Source organism: Mya arenaria, chromosome 8 (assembly GCF_026914265.1).
Source record: "Mya arenaria isolate MELC-2E11 chromosome 8, ASM2691426v1".
Classification (NCBI taxonomy): domain Eukaryota; kingdom Metazoa; phylum Mollusca; class Bivalvia; order Myida; family Myidae; genus Mya; species Mya arenaria.
The window spans coordinates 4,879,607-4,905,037 of NC_069129.1; the positions used below are offsets into that span (position 1 = coordinate 4,879,607).

The 25,431-nt window shown below is 34.4% G+C and overlaps 2 pseudogenes; one reads left to right on the plus strand and one right to left on the minus strand.

The window, feature by feature from the left end:
* Nucleotides 1–6,897: 6,897 nt before the first annotated feature.
* Nucleotides 6,898–8,863, plus strand: LOC128243030 (uncharacterized; annotated as a pseudogene).
* Nucleotides 8,864–9,706: 843 nt separating this feature from the next.
* Nucleotides 9,707–11,482, minus strand: LOC128243031 (uncharacterized; annotated as a pseudogene).
* Nucleotides 11,483–25,431: the final 13,949 nt, after the last annotated feature.

Below are 25,431 nucleotides of genomic sequence, written 5' to 3' on the forward strand. Positions count from 1 at the left end.
TTTGGCTTATCAATTATTCATGCATTTTGTTTACATTCGTGCTTAGTTACCATCGTTCTGGATATGAAACACAAAGCATGCATCCAATTTGACATAGACCTATTTATCCTATGAAATAGTCAATATGAAGGTTTTCAAATGCACATCATATTAAAATGAGTCCATTTATTTCAATATATATGCATTATAAAGTGAAACTCATTTAAATACTGTTTGTACTGAAATGAGTTTTATCCTGTATGCTTTTTGAAAATAAGTGCATATTGAATAAAAGCTGCACTCTCACAGATTTACCATTTTTACAGCTTTTTTTATTTTTTGTCATTGGAAGAGAAAATTTTTGCGTAAATATCTGCAAACCAATGGTAAAAGATTGCTGACAGAAGATCAGATTGCAGATTTTCATATATCCGTTCGAAATTTAATGTTTAACGGTTTACTAATAGTTTAAGAAAATGCATAAAACATCAATTTTTGAACTTAAATATCAAAATCTGCGATCTTATTTCTGTCAGCAGTCTTATATAACTAGTTACCATGGATTTTCGCAAAAATTTGCTCGTTCCAAGACAAAAATTGAAAAAGTGTCAAAACAATGTTTTAATTTTCTCACGAAATTTCTTTTTCTTTTTTTTACATTTAAAGTTGGTTATTTGGTATAAGACGTTAAGTTGAATACAACACAATACTATCAGTATTAGTATTAGAGGGTGTTTACGTAAACCTGACCACACATTGCACTACTGTGGGAGGCGGTTTGATCTGATGCGATTACAGATCGTAATAAGTTTTGTTTTGTTTACGTTAATTAGTATTATCTGCAAAATAAACGTCTTATTCGCTAGTTATGTCGTGCTAATATTCGATAATATGTGGAATAATCCATTATAAGGAGTAACCGGGTTTGATCTGATGCAAATACAGCTCGCAATCAGGCTGATTTGATTAAAGAACTAATGAGATACAATTCTAATTAAAGGTTATACTTGTATGACGTTTGCTTAATTGTATTTTCTACGATAGTATGACCAATGGAATAATGTGACCTGTGAACTAATATGAACTAAGGTGCTGCCTCTATGGGCTTGAAGTGTTATTGCCGGACACTTTAAGTTTACTTAATGACTAAGTGAAACATACTAGGAGTAAAAGGGAAACGTTTTTTTTTGTATATGTTAATAAATCATTTTAAATAACAAACAGTTCTGTTGCTGTTAGCAATTTATTTAGTGTATACGCAATAATAGTGTATACATTATATATAATGCATTACTTTATATTTTATATGAAGTTTAGAGTTATTCTTCTTAATTAACTTAAATAATGCTACTATGCATTTGAGATCAAGTACACAAACGCATATGAGGAATATTTTACAAACAGAAAATAAATAAAAACAAGAGCTGTCACAGAGACAGCGCGCTCGACTATTCCGCCGCTTTTCGGTGTATGGACTGAAAAGTTTTGGCGAAACATGCATTGATAACTGTTATATTAGATTTCAATGCAATACATGATGTGCTGAGATATTTACATAAATTGAATTGGAAAACATTTGAGGTGGAACGCAAACTTAACATAAATTGTAAGTTGAAAAAGGGGCATAATTTTGTCAAAATGCTTGATAGAGTTACCTCCTCCTGTGTTCAGGTTGGGGGCATGATGGTGAACAAGCGTGCAAAGTTTCAAAGCACTTCCTCTCATTATGATCTAGCACTGTATGAAGTTTTATTAAATTCCATCCAATAGTTTTCAAGTTATGCTCGCGACAAGAAAAAAGTATTAAAGGCCATAACTCTGTAATTAGCTTTAATAGCGTTATGGCTCTTGTGCACTACACTTCCTCTCATTGTGCTTTACCTTTGTATGAAGTTTCAAAAAACTTCCATATCGTAGTTTGCAAGTTAATGTCTGGAAAAAAAAAATGACAGCAAAAAACAAATAAAGGGCAATAACTCAGTAATAAGCTAAATTAGAGTTATGGTTCTTGAACACTGCACTTCCTCTCATTGTGCCCCAAGGCCCCCCCAGGTCCGGGGAATAGCCAGGACTTTGACTTACGTTCCAGCCAACCCTGAGTAAAATTCCCGCTCTGCAGGGACGAACTGATGGTTAAACTCGGCCAAATGACCCCGCACCCCAGAGATTCTATATAGGGCCTAATCTCGGCTTAATTTGGCGCTATGACAAAACCACCCCTATCGTCCTGCCCTGCGGGGCCACCTGGAAAGTAAAAACACGGCCCTTTCCCCCAGCAGTCCCCGATATACCCCCGGACCTGGGGGGGGGGGTATATCTGGTAAATATGTGAGAGTGCAGCTTTAAATTCAATCACTGAGAAATGAAAATACATGACATGAATAGGATCATAGCTCCACTTGCTAAATTGTCATTATTTATTGTCAGAATTTGAATTTATCCATTGAAGTACAATTGGGACAGAAATAATGTATGACAATTGCAGGGCTTGAACCCGGGACCCCTTTGCTAACAGGGTGAGTTCTTCACCAACTGAGTTACTGAGATGCATTCACATTTTCTGACAATTTAAATAAAGAGGATGGTACCATACCATAACCTATGTACGATAACTTATAGAAAGAATAAATAGTGAATTTGTCTTGTTTAAGTGTAAAATCCTGATGTACAAGAATTTCACTGAGTGAGAATCAAAAGCTATATTTTAAGAGTAACGAACTGAAATATTTTGCGATCTATCACAAACATAATAATTTAATTCAATTTTAGACCCTAGAAGTGTATAAAATGGCATTCAATTATAATTATTGAAGTAGGGCAACAAATTATAATTTGTATACAAAGGTTACATTATTTTGGTAATAAAGTTGTTCAAATTGTGTCCCAGCCCTCTTAGCACTGGCATTCAATATTTATTTTAGAGCTGGCTGAAATTTCAAACAGTAAAAAAATATCAATATGTTCGAAACAGTAAAAGATTGTTTTTATTGTTTATAAATGTCTATAAATTCTCCACAAAGCATATATAATAAAAATGTTTTGAATTTTTCTATGCCTTTGCTTTACTATATATTAGAGTTGGCATTGTAAATGTCTTGTTTATTTTACATAAACAATATCGCTTTTTAAGTAATTCATATAGATTTTTTTTGAAGAAAAAAATGAGAAGAAAATATTTCTCGACCAGATTCTATCTCAAGTCGAAACAGCTGTTAGGAAGAGTAAATTGCACACTGCACGAAGAAAAATCACTGATCTACAAGCATGTTAAAAACTTATGAAAAATATTGCAAAAACCGCCACTGTTTTGTGCTGAACTGATGACCCTGCATTTTCTGATTATATGCAGGAGAAAAAAGGTATTATTAACATTGTTAACCCACCCTATTTAAATAATTAATTACTTAAATGTCATTGTTTATTTTGCAGGAAAGAGTTTGTCTAAAACTGTCTTGCATGCTTATACATGCCTTCAGCTGAATAATTTTGAAAAGAGGTTAACTTAAAGAAATTCTGTGCAGAAATATGTGCCAGTTTAAGCACGACATGTCAATACATTTCATCTCGCCTAAATGTATCTTTTTGAAAACCTTGGTAAAAAATCACCGGTAAGACGCTGTAGCTATAGTGTTATCATGTAATTCTGCCAATAAGAAACGCTGCCTTTTATGCCGAAACCTCCCCCGGGTTCATAATCTATAATACTCACATTATTATGCTTGTTGAAACCAGGTCAAACATGCCAAATTTGATGGTTGTCCTCCCCTGAAAAACAAATTATGAATTACTAAACATTTGATTTCATTATTTGTGCTGAAGTGGTTTTCTGTAATTTAATTCATACATCTTTATCGCTTTATCGCGAGTCATCTGCCCCACTCTGCCATGACAAAAATATTAATTCAATAAACATTTTTAATTTTTAAACTGGGTCATTATTCATGTGTCAATATATATATGCTGATATAGTTGAAGTTTGTTTGGGTTAGGACCAGCCACCCAGTTAGCTCTGAGTTGCTATATAGCGTTCCGTCTGCGGTGGTGTGTTTAATCCCCTCACTGGGCATAATTACACTCGGGTTACCCACAATCGTGACAGCAGTAAAAGAGCAGGAGTGCCTACATGTCGGCCTAAATGGTTAAAGGGACTGTGTCACAGATTAGCACCAAAATATTTTTTTTCTGGAACGAATCTCAGGACAATATTATCTAATAGAATGTGTTACGCTTTGATATCATAATTGTAAAAAAAAATACGAAAATGTAAAAAAAAGGTGTGGGAGACCGGTGTCAAACCGGGGTCGCCAAAATTGAAGTCTAGTGTCTTACTCACTGAGCTATTAAGGCTTCCTCTAATCGCCGTAATCGGGTGACATGATAAAGCTATACACCTACCTCGGTAATATCACGTGATAACACCGACTAGCAAATCACGCATAAGGAATTAATTATACCTGGTAGACATATCCAGTAAATTTTTTTTAAATTAATGGAAATATACGAAATAACTGCTGAACTCAAATAAATTGTTAACTATGTGGTATTTCAGCGAGTAATTTTTAATGCATTATACACTTTGATGCCGAATTTATGATATTTTTCAATAATTTTTTTTTCGCAATTTTATCATCTGTGAGACAGCCCCTTTAATGGGCAGATGAGTCTAGCCTGTGTGACCAGCTGCCCGTTAAACTCAGTTGGCAAGAGCGCCGTGCTAGTGTTTCTGCGGTAGTGAGTCTGAGACCCATACCAGGCACACTTTTTTCTCAGGTTTACCATAATCGTGCACAACGATTTTTAATGAAAATCAAATGGTTTTTTTTAGATTTAGTTTTCACTACTTAGCGATGAAAGTCGATTGAAGGACCAAAAATCTAAAATATTGAAAAAATCAACTTCTATGTAGTTTTGAGGTTCAATATTTAACAAGCATGACTAATATATCCGATGCAACATAAAAAGCTGTAATTAGGAGTTGAACAATTTTTATGAAAGAATATTTTATTAGATTTCTTTTCAAAAAGCATTTACTTTGATTGTCGACACTGTTATCGACCGATCTGTGAAAATTGAATGTTCAACTGGATATTTAAGTTTTACTGACATTATGAATCTGCTTCAAAAATATAACATTAGACCAGATGATGTCGAAATTGTGGCAAAAGGACCTCCAACAACCAAATTTTTTGAAGTGTCGTTTGTGTCAAAGGATGTTGTAGACAAGCTGTTGTCTTCGCTAGATCTCACATATAGAGGGAAGTGCTTTTCGATTGTTAACTATAACTCGCAGATAGTTGAGTGCAGGGTACATTAGCTCCCAGTTCATAGAGGAGACTTTGTTGTGAAAAGGATTTTTCAATCTTACGGAAAGGTGATGAGTATTGAGGACATGATTGTTAAATACGGGGATGCTAAGATTAAGAACGGTGTAAGAATTGTAAAGCTTGAGGTGACTGAGAAGGAAAAGGGAATTATTCCACATTTACTTTATTCTGCGTGTGGGAGTCAAGCGTTAGTGACGATGCGGGGACGTGCGCCCTTGTGCCTGAGATGTAAATATGTTGGACACGTAAGGAACTCCTGCCCGGGCATGGCAAGTAAAGCACGGGCAGATTTTGCTGGTGTGGCCTTAGAAATGACGCTGGAGGCAGGCGAGATCAGACAGGAAGATGCTGAGGAGACGGGGGATGACAAGGAGGTGAGAGGGGTCGCAGCCGAAAGAGAGAAGGGGGCTGGGGGTCAGGAGAGGACGGAGGAACGTGAGGAGGAGAGCGGACAGAGTGAAGAGGAAAATGAGGTGATGGTTATTGAGACGAGAGGGGAGAAGCGGTCCGCCTCTGATGAACGGGAGTCGGGGTGGACTCCGGCATCCCGTCAGAGACGGAAGTTCAGGAGCGTAGGCGTGGCAGGGTCTGGTGGCCTTACGGTGGTCAGTCAGATTCTTCTTGAGAATCCGCTGACCCCCTCGGAGTCCACTGCCCAGGATCCGGTCATGAATAAGCTCATTGCTTTACATACTTTGATTCAATTTGATTTACCCTTGACACCTAAATTGATTTAGATTATGGATTGTACAATGTTAACATGGAGAATGATTTGGATCGTTAAATGGACTTTGATTTTGAACTATGATTTGATTATACGGTTTTGCATGATTTATCTATATTTAATTAGAAATAGTCATTATTCAATATCATTAAAACTGTTCCTTTATCCTTTAAAATATAAAAATAGCCTATGTCCTTTTCTTAAAATGGTAATGTACATGTACTTTTCCTCAAGTCAAGTGTTATCTCATTTCAGTCGTGTACATTTTATTATTTTTTTCCAATACCATGAATACACTGTGTTCTTTACACTCGCTTAAACTTCATGTATATTTAAACACACGCGTTAAACAATGTAGCCTAGAAAGATTGTCAGTGTATTGGTATTTTTATTGTGTACTCTTTTACATCGTTATAGATTTAAACTCTGTTTATCTTGCGCCAGATGTAATAGGAAATATTGGGAAAATGTATCGTCTATCCCGACTTTCCTTTTCATTAAAATATTTTACAAATATGGATTTTACTCGCCGGTCAATTAAAACTATAAATTAATGTCTGTAAACATATATAGTTTAAATATAAACGGACTTCGGTCAAAATTAAAACAATCCTTTTTAAAGAATTACATACATGATAATGATATTGATATACTTTGTATTGAAGAAACACACATTGATAGTTTCTTTTTGGTAAGAAATATTGAACAAATGATATCCGATAAATATAGGTATATAGACGATTCATATGTCTTAAATTAGACTGCCGCCATTTTTTTGTCACGTGACCGTCCGCCATTACAGAAGTGAAAGTTCCTGATAGTCCGCAAGAACGCTCACACGCCATTCAAATTTTAAAATTGAGACCAAAAATGACCTCCGAGAAGCAGCTACGTAAGTTGTTTTATTGGAACACTTTTTCTGAATGTAATTGTAGTAAATAGTAGACCGTTTAGTTGTAACTGGCCTGTAAAAAGACAATTAAATACTGCCGTATTGCTCTAAAAAACAAAATGGTGGACTTTGTTTAACAAATTATGTTTATCTTTTTAGAGGATTATTCGTATAATTAAAGTAAGAATCTTTTGTTTTTGGTTTTTAAATAAACATTTATAAAATGTTGTATAAAATGCTTTCTTGACGGAAAAAAATAATGACAATAGCCGTTCAACTTGCAAGAGTACATGCAATGTTGACCTGTTGACTGCCAAGAGATTTGACAGGTGTGAACATTTTTGGTAAATAGCCTTGGGCTTTTGTCTTATACACTCGGCTGTAATTTTAAAGACTTCCAACCCTTTTGCAAATAAATGTTATTCCAAATAGAGGATTTATGTATTACTTATTACAGGGCTGCCACCCGATGACTTGAAGTGGGAAAAGAACAAAAGCAATGCCTGGCCTAAACTGATGTACGAGGATCTTGTTGACTATTTGATACATGCAAAAGCATATGATGGAAAGGCCATGAAATCCTTTAGATCGTTGTACGGATATAACTATGTACAAAATGGTTGGATTGGTGATATGTGGTCCATTGAATGTGAGGGTATGACTTACATAAAGGCCAAAATTTCGCCGAGTCAGCCAGGCGTCGGGCGCAAGGACTATAACTCATGAATTGCGGTTTCTAGTGAAAATACTGTTGAGACTGGCCATTGTTCTTGTCCAGCTGGCAATGCCCGATCGTGTAGTCACATATCAGCAATTATTTATGCAATTACACTGGCGTGGGCGAATGGTGTAGGTGGGGAAACGTGTACAGACAAACAGCGGGCTTGGGGTAAAGGAGCTGCGCAAGTACTGTAACATGACACCATTTCAGATATGGTGTTTGACCGACCAAGCCCATTTCAGCTAAAACCATGTACTGAGAAAACAGCCAACAAGACCAACACGGATACAGATTGTCCACCTCGTACTGAACAGTTTCTGGACCATATTGACTTACAGGACTTTGTGTCAAATTCAACAGTGGCAAACATTTGGGAGTGTAAAGGTACAATGTTGTACAAAATGTTACATGCACCAGAGGTTAAAAGGGACATAAATGAAGAAATGCTGCACCAAGAACATTGTGAAAATGCCTCGTATCCTATACAAGTTCCTCTGTCATGTGCCAAATGCCAAACATTCTATGATAAATATGTCAACATTAGTTCGGAAAAAAATGAAATGTTAGCCAAATCCACAGAATATCAGAACACCTGCGTCTCGACAGACAGTAGAAAATTGAGATTAATTAGCAGCAAAGGGAATGATTTGCCAAAGACTGAAAGAGCTAATCCTTATAAATTTGTGACAAATCAAATTTATCCTAGGTTTAAGGGATGCTTTGCTACACGTCATGGACAGAAATACGAACCATTGCACGAGCCTGGTATGAACGCGTTTCTGGTCACAAGGTTAGAAAATCTGGGATTGTTGTAAGTTTAACGGAGCCATATATTGCCGCCAGCCCAGATGGTATTATAGACGAAAGAACATTTGCGGAAATAAAATGTCCAACACGCCCGCTAGAAGACCTCATATCATCAGGAAAATATGATGTTCTACTCGAAGATGGTCAGCCGAAATTGAGCCCCAAGGGAAAAAAATGGCTATTATTGCCAAGTACAAGTTGCAATGTTTTGCACTGAGTCAACTTTGTGCAAGTTTGTTGTGTGGACAGCTGAAAAGCAGTGTGTTGTGGATGTTCAATACAGTAAAGACTTTATAAAGGGCATTCTTCCTAGAATCTGTGACTTTTATTTTAAGCACCTCCTTGTTAGACTAACAGATGAGTTCCAGGCAAGTCGTCTGAAAATTTCCCCGGAATACAAATCCTTGTGCCGTTAATTCCATACCAAATTTAAGGACTTGAGACTTAAGGAAATTTCCTGGAAGAAGATTATTAAATCTAAATGTCATTTTATGTGTACTTTAAAATGTAATGGAAATTTCTGTGAGAAATGCACACACTTTTGATTTCTTAAGCTTGTTATTTATCTGCTAAAACTTAAATATTGTAATTCATATAAGTATATGTAAAAATTATTACTGTAATACATTATTATAATCATCATAAAATTAAAGGAGTAAACTCAGATTATTGTCCTTGAAATCTTTCCCAAACTTTAAAGGGACTCGCTCACTGACTTTAGCTTGACACCATTAAACTAAATTTGAAATCAAGACATAAGATATCTGACCATTAAAAAATTGAACGAGTCTCTTAAAGGGGTGAAAGCATATGTATATACTTAATACATATCTTAATAGTTCATCAAGGACACTACTTGAAAAGCTTATTGTACAGTACTAAATGGATAGACCCAATACTTCTCCAGTTTACAATTGGCATTTGCATCACCATCTACTAGTCTTGTTTTTGCCAATGTGGGCTTATACAGAAAAGAGATAATAGACAATATATTTTCTTCTTTTTATGTGCCATATTTAATATGAAATTCATTTAAGACATGCATAGTGTGATTAATGAATGAAATAGCAAAAACAACCATTTGGCTTTTGAATTTAAGATCCAAACCATTGGACAATTACCAAGAGGTAGCATACGTTTCATTTGCATACAGTCTGCAATAAACAACATACTGTATACAATAAACAATAAATTGTATACACTAAACAACATTAACGGCTGTGAAATTAATTAAACTACATGTATACACAGATCTTTGTCTAGTCAACAACATCATCCCTTATTAATGAATCTCTCATGTTGCACAAAGCTGCAACTACACAGACAGTTTTATCTGTATTATGTAATGTTTTTATACTGTATTTAGTGTTCAACAGTCTAAAAGACTTCATTCGCATGATAGCGCGCTCAACATGAATTCTTTCAGCCGCAATCCTTCTAGAGTCAATGGTCTCCTGTTCGGATAGCTGCGACCGACCCTTCATAAATGCAGGAATATTCAGTTTGACTCGACGGCTACACATATCCTCACCTATTGTGAAACCACGATCAGCCATTACTTCATCCCCAGGCAGCAAATGATCCAAAAATCCACAATTTTTAGTGATGAAATTGTCACTTGCCCGTCCACCATACAATGGTGAGATGTACATTATAAATCCACTTGGAGCTATCGCAATCAAAAATTTGGCAGTGTTATTACTTTTATATGTACTCCAAGTCTGAGCCCTTGCTTTTAATGAAAATGGTCTTTGAATAAAAATTTAAGAACAGTCTATTATGCAGGTTGTCTTTTGAAATGATGTTTTGAAGGAATTTGGTAATGTTCTTCGAATAGTATCACTGGGCAACCATACCACACAATGTGACAGATGTTGGGACATTACATTGATCTATGACTTAAAAACATTGCTAATGAGTTGGTGAGACACACCAAAACGTCTGCCGATGTCTTCGAATGTGAGTGCAAGCCTTAATCTTAACAGCACTGAGAGGATTTGGTTTGGAACACTCATTCTGTATGGGAAACCTTTTCCATAAGTTGACAATGTTGAAACTAATGTCATGAACACTGAGAGGCTCAATCCTGTGTAAAAACGAGAGTCCGAGTCTGTTTGTATGTTTTCAAAACCAAATTCCGCAGAAGAATGCTGAGTAGATACCGTCTTTGTTTTAAGAAAATACCAGTAAGTGTGGTCATGGGCCACCAAATCAATAGTCTGTGTACTGCTGTCTACTAGCTTAGGCTTATTGGCATTATGGCAGTGTTGTGGGATTTCTGACAACAGATGCTTAAACATTGCTGACAGTCCGTAAAGGCTTCATCAGCATCAGTTATTGGGGAAGCTGTCAACATTTCTTTAGGAGGACAGCTCACTTTTGGACCTGGTCGTTTTACAGGAGTTGATAATGGATCAGATTGTGGCTGTGACTGTCTTGAACTTGAATTTTCATTAGATTCTAGACGGAGTCTCTTCAAAGGTCTACGTCCAGGTGTCTTTGGCGTCACTGGTCGATATCCCATTTCCAACACGGGGATTGGGTTTTGCTTTGTAGGGCGGCCATATATAAAGTGCTTCGAACAAACCTGAATATATAGATTTATTTACACCTTAACAATTAATGAAAAAATGTTTTAACATCATTTCTTGATTTAATGTTGCCGACAATAAGTGTGGTGCGTTTCCATTTTTAAGGGTGGCTGTTCACCATAGTGGTTATGGTACTATATACATAATACATAATATAACGAATATGACACAGTAACTCCATTTTTTCCAAAATTTAGCATAATTCACCACTGACTTGATAGGAGGGTCAAAGCCTTTCCTGTTGATGGATTCCAACCACTGGAGGCGATTTTCTCCCGATGCCGGTATGCAGTGGAATTTGAACGGTACAAGACATGGACTGTCTTTGCCATTTACATCATTATGAAACTGGCAGGGGGAATTTTCCCAGTCGTAAAGTTTCTTCTGGTTATTGCTACAATTAACCACAACACACTGCTTTCCACCACCTCGTTTATATGGCATTATTATCCGATATTTTATCGATTCGAGATAATTTGACAGATTATTGGTTTTTCACTTCCGTAATGGCGGACAAGTAAATTGAAGAGTATTGACAGTGGAGATAATTCGTACTGTACTATTAAATAGAATCGTCTATATGGAGTTACGGACACGGCAAGTCTTGTGGTGTATGTTTAATTATTATTAATGATAAAATTAATTTTCAGACTGATTTCGATGGACGGTTCATTTACATAGATTTTAGTGTTTTTGATTTTAAAGCTAGATTGTGTAACGTGTACGCGCCTAATTTTCCAGGAGACCGAAATGAATGTTTTTCTAACATTAAACAATTTTTTGTTTCATCTCGGAATTTATTTAATCTTATGTGGTGATTTTAATTTTATTTTTAACACCAAACTAGATAAAACGGGAGGTAACCCAGATAAAGGTTGCTTTGGGTCTAAGTGTTTTTCTTCAATTATTAAAACATATGGTATGACTGATGTTTATAGATATAAATACCCAACAAAAAATGGCATAATCTTTTGTAGAAATAACATTGGTTTTAGATTAAACAGATTTTATATACCTTCAAAGCTGAAAGATGATGTGTTTGATACTGGAATTTTACCATGCTCTATGTCTGATCATGATTTTATTTACGTTAAATTGAAACTTAATAATAATATTAGTATTGGGAAATCTTGGAAATTGAATAATTAAATATTTTTGGATGAAAATTTTGTCAAAGGTTTTAAGTTTTATTGGAAAATTATTAGTAAAATTGACATAATTACCCTTGAGTGGTGGGATAACATGAAACTATTAATTAAAAAATTTTGTATAGATTATACACGGTGGAGAACCCACGTGACTTATTTGGTAAAGCTCACGGCGACAAATGTCAACAAGTCTCGATTCAGGTAAGGTTTTTAAAGATAACTTTCTTAATATTTGGAGAATTTTTGTGAAATAAAGACCATAAACCCCGCATTTAAGAGCTCTATCCACGGTAATAAAAAACTTTCTCTAATATCCTAAAGTTTTCCTGAAAATCTTGACCAACTGATTTCTCAGAGTTGAAATCTAAGGCAAAGTACACGGCTTTTGACAAATCTATCGCTTTACTTCATGTTAGCCGTAAATAATTCATACACAAATCTTATTTTAAGCAAATTTTATGTATTTTATAGTTTTCAGCGTGTATTGTTTAACTTCTAGTTATTTCAAAGGTAAAAATGAACTAAAACCAAATTGATAAAGTACACGGACATTTTAGGATGATAAAGTACACGGTCATTTTAGTTTATGTTTGAAAGTAGAGTGCGGTTTACAAACTAATAGTTATATAAGCATTTTCTATTCGTGAAATCAGAATGTATAGTGTTTAGTTTTTATTTAAGTTATATCAATAAATTTTGCATTATATAACGCACACCTAAATAACTAAATATTTAGCAATCATATTTAATGAGGAGTTGAAAGATAGTCTATGGGATAATTTAAGAGAAAGTCTGCCATTATAAGTTCGATTACTTTTAAATATGCAGATCAATACAGAATCATACATACATTTCTTCAAAAATCAGATAGTTTTACTTATAAATTATAATCTGGACTGACGGCGAATAAAACATCTCTGTAGTTAGCGGCCCGTTTGTGGTGATTATAAATTTCATGAATGTTCCTATTTTGATGTGATACATTGTATAAAACAATAAAATAGGCACATCACAATTAGTTTATACATATTTCCACATTTAAAGCATATTGTTCATACCTTTCAGGTAACGCTGAATATTTTATTTGGTTCAGTCTGAACACATATTATCTGATCTACATCAGTAAAACTGCGGTCGTTCGAACAATACAGACAGGAACTCATTGTAAAGATGGAGGCTCGGAGTTAGATGGGAAACAGCAAGGAGGAATGAGAGCACACTATATTACCAACTTACAGGCTAGGACTAAGACTTGAACATCTAGATAAGAGCATGGAACATTAGAATGTTCTAGACTAAAGGCTGAAATGTGATTACAAAATAATTGTGTTTCAAAGCTTGCTGAATTATATAAGATACATGCAGTTAAGAGTTTATAGGACATCAATGGGAAAATGACAACAATGCATCTCTAAACCTTGTGAAAATGTTTTATGCTCAATCCGTTTTCATACTAATTTTACACAGCAATTTTTTCAGTACTGTAAGACAAACGAACATTTTGAAAGAGCACCATTTGGTAACAGTACGTTTTGCTATTTATCTTAATAAAATGTTAAACTCATTAAAACGTTATTTTAACTCGGCAACATACTGGAATGCACTTCTAACTAGACCATTGTGATCTTTCAATGTGTCCTGATTAGGTGTGTTTCGCCTTGACGTGCCTGCTGAGTCCAGATTTGAACTTGAATGCTGAGCGACACTGTAGACATTTGTGACGTGTCATTCCCCTGTGTCTAGTAGAAATCTGGTCACTGAAATTGGTCGTGTCACCCAATTTGAACCCACACACATCACAGGTTAGCATCAATTGGCCGCTTTCGCGTCTTTCGTGTATTTTTAAGGCTTGCAAGAGCAGTTTTGCCACAATATTTGCAAACGTGCAACTTTGTCTCGCCGTGATTGCTGCACCTATAAAAAAGACATGTACTGTCATAAGTTAGCGAGAAATGCTGGCAATGTCAGTAATTGAATATAATTTATAAAAAACACTATATTACTGCCACGCAATGAGTGTTTGATCGTGTAATCAGCATCATAAAACTAAACGACCCTGTCCACTGAAACACGGACCACATTATTATGTGAATAACGCAACTCCTAAAAAACGTTGAAAACACAGTCAGACGACGGCAAATCTTAACCTCTACACGAGGGGAGTCATAATAAAAGTATAACTTTAGTATATTCTTATTTCTCTGCGAAAAAATAATGCTAAAAACTAACCTGTGTCTGTGTAAACACTAAACACTTTCCCACAAAAACGATGGCAATTGACCAGAATGCCTTCTATCGTGGTCTACTAGGTGTTGTTTTTTTATTTTGAAATGCCATTCCGCATTCTTTGCATAAAGTCGGAGTCTTCATATTCTGAAATGAAACAAATGTCACAAAATCATAAGTCTATTAAATCAGCTAGCAATCGAAGACATTAAAAGTACAAGAACACTTTTCTTTCTCAAAATTGGCAAAATGAAAAGTTATTAAGCAGTAAATGTGTTACTGTTTACCATGTATAATGAATACAAACACGTTTTACATATACGATACGAAAAAGAAGTGGAACACCCTTTACAAAAACGTCAAGCCCTTTATATGTCAATTGCGAATATATTGTTAAAATACGGGACTGAATTTTAGTGTGATAACACATACTTCCATGATTCATGAAAATGAACCCATCATTTAGGCGACTCCGTCGGTCTAACTGTTAAAACGCGTTCATTCTTCCATTGTCACTCCATTACAATGCGTCTTTTCAAACATGGAGCAATGTTCAAAAATAAATTTGAAGAATAGAAATAATAAATAAATCAATAATAACTCGTTTTAGCACCAGCCAGTGAAATAATGAGTATATACTCTGAAGGTTGTAAATGACCGTGTACTTTATCAAACCTAAAATGTCCGTGTACTTTATCAATTTGGTTTTAGTTCATTTTCGCCTTTTAAATAACTATAAGAAGTTCAACAATACACGCTGAAAACAAGATTTTCAGGAAAACTTTAGGATATTAGAGAAAGTTCTTTATTACCGTGGATAGAGCTCTTAAATGCGGGGTTTATGGTCTTTATTTCACAAAAATTCTCCAAATATTAAGAAAGTTATCTTTAAAAACCTTACCTGAATCGAGACTTGTTGACATTTGTCGCCGTGCACTTTACCAAATAAGTCACGTGGGTTCTCCACCGTGTTATAGTAATTGCAAAAGTACTGAGTATCATAAAGAACTGAGGAACTTGATAAAACAATATCAAGACGCACCTTCTGTTGCAGAGAAGATTTGTATTAAATCTAAAATAAATGAGCTTTATAAAGAGAAGGAAAAGGGTGCCTTTATTCGTAGTAAAGCTAATTTAATTAACCAGAATGAAAATATTTCGACTATTTTCATGATGTTGAGTTTTCTAAAGGTAAAGATAGAATTGTATATGAAATTGAGGATACAAATAAAGTGAAGAAATCATCTTTAGAAATATTGGACTCCTTTAGGAGTTTTTATAAAACTTTGTAAACAGCTGAAAATGTTGATAGCTCTTTAAACGATATGTTTTTAAATGATCTTCCTAAGATTTCTACGGATGATGATGATGATTTGACAAAGCCAATCACAATTTATGAAATCGAATACGCTCTCAAACAAATGGACTATAACAAAACACCAGGTAGCGATGGTTTAACGTCCTTATTTTATTCCAAGTTTATTGATATATTCGGTCCAAGTTTTGAGAAACGTTTTACCATATGTTACGAACTTAGTTTTATGTCAGAATCTCAAAAGTTGTCGTATATAACATTATTATGTAAAGATAAAAATAAGGCATAAGTAATGAAAAATTATAGGCCTATTTCTTTATTGAATATAGATAGAAAACTATTGTCAAAAATTATTACAAACAGATTAAGCAATGTCTTGCCTAGTGTAATTGGAATTAGCCAGACATGTTCGATTAAAGGTCGCTCTATTTTCGATAATGTGCATTTAATGAGAAATTTGATTGATTATATCGAACAAAAAGAGATTACTGCTTGCTTTATTAATTTAGATCAAGAAAAAGCCTTTGATAGAGTATCATGGCCATATATGTTTTCAGTTTTAGAATCCTTTGGATTTGATATAAAATTCATCAAGTGGGTTGAAGTTTTGTATAACGATGTATCATCTTCAATTATTGTTAATGGACATATTTCAGAGCCTTTTCATTAAGAGCGTTCAGTTCGTCAAGGATGTTCACTTTCTCCGTTACTTTATATTCTATGTTTAGAACCTTTGGCTAAGAAAGTGCAAAATGATAATGATATACATGGCATTGTAGCTCCAGGCGGTAAATTTCATGTTAAAATGTCGCTGTATGACATCTGGAGTAAATTATTTAATAATTTTAGAAAAACTTTGAACTTGTGGTCTTCTCGCCGTATGTCTTTTAAAGGAAAAAGTAACATTTTAAATAGTTATGTAGTTTCTAAAATACTGTACTATATTTTTTTCCCAAGATATGCCTCAATATTATCGAAATATGTTTCAAAGATCGTGTTTTAGATATATATGGAACAGCACTTTTGAACCCATTTCAAGGAAAACCCTATATTTACCCTTAAGTCAGGTTGGTTTAAACGTTCCTTGTATATCGTCAAAAATTAAAGCATTTTATTTGTCCCATATTTGTAGATATTTAAATGATGACGATATTCCTTGGATGTATTTTACAACATATTGGATTGGTATACAGATGCGTAGCTATAAACTTTCCAATTTAATTCCACATAGTGAGTTTGTCCCGTCCTTTTATAAGAATTGTCTCACATATCTAAAAGAGTTTAAAGAATTATATCCTTTTCTGCCTAATATCTTAACGGCAAAACAAATATACATTTCCTTTGTTACACGACAAATTGAACCAAAATGTGTTAAAGATAGTCCATATATCAACTTTAAAAACTCATTCCATAACATTTTTTCTAGAGCAATCGATCTGACATGCAGAAATACTTGTTTTAAACTCGTTCACAACTTCATATATGTTAACTCATTCTTATCAAGGTTTAATCGTTCCCTTCCAACTAAGTGTACTTTCTGTAATAAACCTGAAACAATTGATCATCTTTTTATAGAATGTGGTTTTGTTCTACCAATAAATAAAAACATGCTTGTATTTATTTAATTTAGTTACAAATGGAAATTATTCCTTTAGTAAAAAATGGTTTCACTATTTTGACATTAAATGTAATGAACATGTGAAATATGTTCTCCTAATAATTTTATCTGAATCAAGACATATTATTTGGTGTTCCAGAAACGAGGTTAAAAAAGAAAGTAAAAGTGTTGTTTCAAATGATCTTATTCATGGGTTTTTAAATAGAATAAAACATAGAATAATAATAGATTTTAAAAGGTTACATATTGATAAATATAAGTCATATTGGTCGAATTTCTGTTTAATAGAAAGCGATAAAGTACATTATTTTACCATTTTAGATGCAAATCAGTATGTTCGATAGACATTTCTTAAATATAATATATTCATTCTATACCGTGGTTATTCGTGTGCTGTTGTGTGTGTGTTTTTTTTCTGCTTTCAGGTTGATGGTTGTACGAGAAAGGCCTGACAGCTTGGACCGTCAGCCATCTTCCTGCGAGATGATGATATTCATCGATTTTTTGTACATACTTGTAAATTACTGTTTGATTTATTTTTTACCCAGATTCATATCACTTCAAACAACCATCTTTCCACTCGTCCTTCATATGTATATATTCTTCCCCTTCATATTACTGTGTTAGATTATTAGTAAAACATAAGAACATTTTTTAATTAATATATATAAAGCTCATTGTGAACTTTCCAGTGACATCAGGGTAAATATGTGTCTTTCATCTTTCATCTTTTCTAAAACATATTTTGTACTTGTATGTATGTTTCAGTTAGTTTTGTTATTGTGTTTTCTTGATGCATGTTTGGTGGGGCGCTATACACCCCACCCTCATGTTTGTTTTATATGAAAAAAAAATATGAAAAAGAAAAAAAATCTCGCTCCAAAGGACCAAAGAGGTTTAATATCTCGCATTGGTTTACTTATTGCAGGTTGTAATTGATATTAAAGGGGGGTTGTAGAAAATAAATTAAAAACTGAAAAGAGTTATATGTCTAGTTTTCCTTTTCCTAAAGAAATTAAAAACATACACTTCCGTCCACACCTCAAGCCCGAAGAGCCCCGGTTACATTTTTATGAATAACATTCTTATTTGACAATTTTTTATCAGGATCTCTCAAGACAATGTTGGATAAGTAGTCTGTGGCATTTTGGCATAATGACGAAGTACTTATGTCGACAGACTTTTTCGTAATAATGTGAATGCTTTTTGATCCATAATCTGTTAAAATCTTCCTTTTTTAAATTTGTTGAACTCCTAAATAACCCCAAACATGTCGCCAGGAATAAATGTTTCAACCCCAGAAAAGATCATTTCTCAAATCTAAATAAAACAAGCATCTTTAAACGTTTTAGTTTTTGACCTTCCCCACCCACTTTGGAATTGATGTGGATACCATTTGCATCGCTTTAGCTTGTTCATTACGTAAAAAAAAACGTTATGTCATTATGGTGTCCAAAAAGCAACGTATGAGCAATTGAATTTACAATAACAAGTATAATTCTAAGTTCAACTCACCGTGAAAGCAACGTTAAATCCGTGTTGTTGCATCATGGTGAAAAGTTTAATATTTATATGCAAATCATTGTTTACTTAAGTTGTCGTTAAATGCGCATAAATACATTTAACAAAATTATTTAGATATCCGATTTAGACGGGTCTTTTAAGATGTGGGGTAAAAAACAATTGTTATAACAAACCCTGTTCGTTTTGTATTATTATTGCAGAGTATTTATATATAATTTCCGGTCAAAAGAAGTACTCTTTAGACGTGTATTCATAATATCCACGGTGATGATGCATAGCGGATTCCTTCCGTCCACATTTTTCATTTGTCGGTTCTAGCCGGCACCGGTGCGGATTCTATCCGTGAAAACCACAATAAAGGTGAGTACACCTCAGCAATTTTTCGCCTTTTTAGTGTTATCTTATAGCGTTTTTGCAAATATTTTTTTTAAAGGATGACAATATTATTACTAACTATTAATTCATTGGTATTTAAGAGATGCCGTTTAACGGTCGTTTGAAAATAACAAAAAAAAAATGAAGAAATTTTACATGAAAAAGATAGTCGACGAGCAGAAACTGTGTTTTCGTTTCTTTTTTTGAAATATGACTTATTCTATCATAAGAAATACAGGCACTAGAGTTTCACCATAAGAACCATGATTCAATTTTATCTAGATTCGTCGTTTAATCGTGTTTTAAGGACTATTTTCATGTTTTAACTCGGCAACGGAATCTAGCTATTGTGGTCACCGGATTCTACTGTACTGGTATTGAACAGTTACATGTTATTGTTATGGAGTCTGTAACTAGTTAATGCTAGAGGATTTTATGTGTATTTAATAAGGACATACTCTGGTACGCTCGACTGAATAATGGGTTGAGTCTAAAAAGGGGCAAAACCCAAAAAAATCTGTGTTTATAGTAATTGTCTGAAAAACAAAAATCACAGGTCTTGACAAAGTTAGTATTTTTTTCTCAGAAATTTTCTTAAAATGTCAGGTTTAATCAACACTTTGTTTCTTTTCAGGATTCTATATACTGGCAAAGAAGACTTCAGATTATGAAATGGTAGGAAAACTTCAAATACAGTTTTGCATTTAATATATATATATATCTCAAATAGACATGAAAAATAAAAAGGAAGTACATGTTAGTTATTTCGCATGTATGCTCAAAACATTATTGGCCTTGTAACAACAGTCGCCTATCGAAACCAAACAATATTCAAATCTCTAGGATATAATAAAAGTCGTGGCAGGCAACAGCAAAAAATGCATGATGTTATTAAACTTCACTTTAAATAATATATATGCAAATAATTCAGATGGCTTTATAACTTTCATATGTGAATTAGAGTATTAGCTTTTTGCTACATATTTATTCATGCTTATCCGGTATGCCGGAGTCACTAGTGCCTTATGCGATAATGATCCCTGCATTTGCTCGTACCATGAGTCGTTAGAATATAACCTACATGAACAGCCAATGAAAATGCAGACATGCAATAATTTAGTTCTAGGCTTAAAGTTGCACTCTCAAGGATTTGCTGGGTTTTTTTTTCAACATTTTATTTTTTTATCTTGGAATAAGCATTTGTTTGCATTAATATATGCAAACCAGTAATGAAAGCCTGCTGACAAAAGATAAAATCACAGATTTTCATATTTCTGTTTGAAAACGTATGTTGCGTAAAACCTCAATTGATGAGCTTCAACTGAAAACGCTGTGACAAAGTTATTGTCAGTAGTCTATATGATTGGTTTACATACGTTTTCGCATAAATTGGCTCGTTCCAAGACAAAAAAAGACAAAAAAAGTTGTCAAAACGTTCAATATGTGAGAGTGAAGCTTTAATCATTAAGCAATTCAACTTTCGTGGGTGTTTTAATGTTCGCCCACTGCAACTCATTCGATACAAAACCCTGCATCGGGTTTGCAATGATAAGGTTGTTTTTAAAATATGTAAGATGACCTGAATAAGAATCTTAATGATTAAGAAGGGCTCGCTTGCTGCGTTCTGTCCGCCCATTCTTGATGATTTTTATGCAGATCATCTTAAAATAACTTAACACCGTTGGTGTATTACCATCTATGGAAGTATTATTTTGCATAAGGCTTGATTAGAAATGTTTGATTTTAGTTTGCAGAAGTACTATTATAAAATCCCAAATCCTTAATTGTTACAGCATCACACATTTGGTCAGTTTGGTATTTAAAAGGAATTATGATATTCATATTATGACATAATGTATTAAAAGAAATGATTACATGATGTAGATTATTTTATTTTTCTTTCAGGACTTCGAAGACGAACTGAATTATTTTGGGTTTGAATTGGCCGAAATCGAGGATGCAGGGACGAGTAAAGTCGAGGATGACATCAAAAGCGACAACACAAATACCTTGGATAAGAGCAAGGACGTTAACTGTTCCATTTGTGAAACAGGGGTTGAAGGGAGAAGTGAATCCCTGGATGCCAACAACAATAACTGCAGCAACAACAACAACAACAGCAGCAATAAGAATCAAACATTGGATAAGAGCGTAAACATTAGTTTAACATGTTCTATTTGTGCAACAGTATGTTGTAAATACTCACTCTGAAGGCCCAAATTGCCGCTTTTGTACATTTGTGAAAGCTGTGGTAAATGTTTTAACTATAAATCCCATTTTGAGGGACATAAGGCATCCCATTCTAAGGAAAAACCATTCAAGTGTAATTACTGCGACCGTGCGTATTCATATCAACCTAATCTTGCAAGACATAAGTGCGGTCAAACTATTGACCGAGTTCCGTGTGAATAATGTGGAAAGAACTTTAAATCCCAGCGCTATCTGAAGGAGCATGAAATGGAACATACTAACACGGAACGCTACCAGTGTGCAATATGTGGTACATTCTTTAAATACAGAGGGCCATTTTACATGCATAAGAAACGCACAGGACATAATTAATTGACAGGAGTTCTACTTCGAATAAAGGCGGATGTTTCTTTGTTAAAACTAATCATGTATAGCTTACATATATAATTTCCAAGAGTACCTTGTTATGGCCAAACAAATTAATGCTGTGGTTTCGGTGAAGTGAAACCAATTCATTTTAGGAAGTATTCATTGTGTTATTAGTACATCATTTTTTTTGTTTTCGTCCATGCAATGTTCATACAGATTTGAACGATATCACTAAAACAACAACGTAGATGGGGTAACTGGAACCACAACATTTATTATCGAACGCCAAGGTGGGCCGGTCAGGAAACAAATCCTTCATCTATTGCAGCAATCTTATATGTTTTCTCTTTATTATTTCCCTTTATAAAAGTGCCTAAATGTTTTATACGGCCAGCTTGTGAGTTATGTTGATTTTTGTTTTCACTGTTACAGTATGTTTGTTTCTGACTATTAAAACATAAGGAGAGCTATACTGCTCACCCAAGCGTCGGCGTCGGTGTCACACCTTGGTTAAGGTATTGCATGTAAGCATGTATGTACACATGGTTTATTATCTTAGCAACTACTTGTTGTATTGCATTGGGACTTTATACAATGGTACTCAACCACACAACCTACTTGAATAACCAAGTTAGATAAATGTATTTTGCAAAAATAGCCCTTTATTCTTGGACTTAGAAATTCTGGTTTAATATTTGCATGCAACAGCATTTATGTTAACATCTCGGCAAAAACATTATGTATTGCATTGAAATCTAATCTAATTTTACAGTGATCCATGTTTCGCCAAATATTTTCAATCCTTTCACTGAAAAGCGGTGGAATAGTCGAGCGCGCTGTCTCTGTGAAAGCTCTTGTTAGATACATTATGAAACCACATGGTATGTGAAACGTTTTATTTTTGTTTGTTAAAAAACTTATGTTTTTATGTGTTTACTTATGTTATAAAAACAAAACACTGAACAGTACATGTACCTGTAATTGCACGACTATTTGTTCAACAAGGACGATATCTTTGTATTATATTTTCACATACATTGAAGTCGTTTAGACTGAAATAAAAAATGTTAACTATTCATTGTTCCGTTTATAGCTCATCAAAAAAGACGGACTATATCTTAACTTAGGCGTCGTTGGTTTCTGTGTTGTGCAAAAAAGGTAATTTTGGTATCACAAATGTACAAGATGTTCAAATTCAACTTATTTTCCCACATTGCCACACGAATAGAAGAGGACATAACTCTTGCATCAATACTATTTGAGTTGTTCTCCTTTTTGTACGGGTTTATTTTAACATTGGCCAAAACTCAAAACTATTTACATGCAACTTGGTTCACGCGTATGTAAAGACAATACACACATGAAAAGCCAGGGGCATTACATTGACATAAAACGTTACAATATTATTTTATTTGCTGTATTTTTTGCATGTTAATGAATAAAAGCCTTTTGAAATATAAAAGGTATAGGTAAAGGTAGAGTTTCAAACCATCTTTAAAAATGATCACATTTAAATAGTTTATGATATAATTCACTTCGGGTGGTGTCTGTGATAAACGCGTTGATTTTATTGACACAAAGACATAACTTTAAAACAATGATATAAATCAACGTTCTATTAAAACATTGCCCGTTATAACAAAATAATGAAATACTTTATGAGCAAAATACACGCTTAAGCTTTAGCACGTGTTGCTTTGTTCACCAACTTCAAGTGGTATTCCTAATCTTGTTGTTGCAAGGGTCTTTGTTTCATCGCTTTTATGGTGAAACCTCGCCGGCAAGCATCCTCTCGCCACTTCATGAGGTTTTGACACGTCAGAGCGTTTTGATTTTCTCTGGTTGTTTTGCCGTATTGTTGTGGGTTATCGAACGAATGATTCCTGTAAAAATATAATATATGTGTATAATATTTGTGTTAGCACGATAATGAGAGAGTATCAGCGTTTTTACACTTATTATCGTTATTTCTAAAACTATTCTTAATAAGCATAAAGAAACTACATTCGAACCCCGATGGCTCGAACTCCCAGATACCGGCGAAAATACCTCGAGTCCCTGAAAATTCGAACCAAGCGGGAATGCTTACCTTCACTATTAAAAATCGGTCCATAACATCCAATTCAAATCAACGAGAGGTTCGAGCCAACGGGGTTCGACTGTATATTTTTTAGCGATAAGTACTACTTTTTTCACATATTGATAGTTTGGAAACATAAATGTTTATCTACCAAGGTTTAATGAAAGACACAACCGAGTCCTTAATCGGGATTTGAGGCCTCCAAGTCCAATAAATGATCAGTTGGGTATTCGTCATCGACAGGCAGCAATCGCGGCTTCGGATAGACGGATTTCCTCGTTGTGTTGATGTGGAATGATCTGAAATATTTTCCTCAAGCTTAAAAGTGCTAAAACTAAAATTTACTCTATGAACCATATAAACGGTACTCTATACAATGAATAGATTGCCGTTTTTGCAATAAAATATTAGTCTATATACTTGCAAACTTACTGAGTTAAAGAAATATGCGTTTTACTTTAGAGCGATTTTTATAGAACCAACCTTTCTGACGGTTCGCATCTGCATCGGTGGATCTCGGTGACTGTTGCCATTAATCGTGGAATGCTGACAGCTTTTGGACAACCATTTCACTGGATTTTTATTTTTTTTATTTTCTTCGTTCTGTTCAGAGAAAGATTAGATCTTCTTTTCCGCCTGAAAACAAATAGCAAAAACAGCATATCAAATCTTGGATAGAATCTGGTGCGAGTGACAAAACATATCCGGTGCCCAAATTTCTATACATACGCTCATAATAGATAGAATCCGGAGCTTCGCTAAACCGATAAGTGAGGACTGCATTTCCATTTTTTATCCCAAATATTATATGCAAAAGCAGGAAATTCAATAATACTTGCTTCGATACCTTCTTTGGACAGTTTAACGTATTAACAGGATGCAAATATCTGATAATACATGATAACTAAAAAGATTTTTGTTTTGTTTAGTCGATATTAAATAAAGTTATTCTTTAGGAATCAAATCACACACATACTTTCATTGCTTGCTGTTTATTTAAACGATTTATTGCTCGGCTTTCCATTGTAAAATATAAACAAAACGGATAGAATCCGCACCGGTGCCGGATAGAATCGGCAAATGAAAAATGTGGACGGAAAGAATCCGCTATGCATCATCACCGTGATATCTGTTCTCCACTCCTTTAATGGACGTGCCGAAAGTGGATTGTACATGTACCTCGGGTATTTCCGTATTGATTTTCATTGGTTAACGGAGATCAAACCCCGCCCTTAACATGTACAATTTGCTTGCCGGCGTGCACGCGCTTTATATGAACAATGTATGACGAGCTTTTCTGGTTCTCATTTTCATGGTTGAGTGGTGCCCAAATTTTTTAATGCCTATCACTCCGGCAAAAAGAAGTAGTCCCTTGCATATATGTACAAACCGTAAGAGGGCTTATTCGGACAAACGCTTCGCGTTTGTATTCAAGCCCGTATTAAGTAATGTGAAGAAGCTGATTGCTTGGGTCTAACCTAAAAACATAATCATTATGACCACTTCTAGCACTGGGAATCCAAGTAGTCAAGCTGCTCACTTCACCCT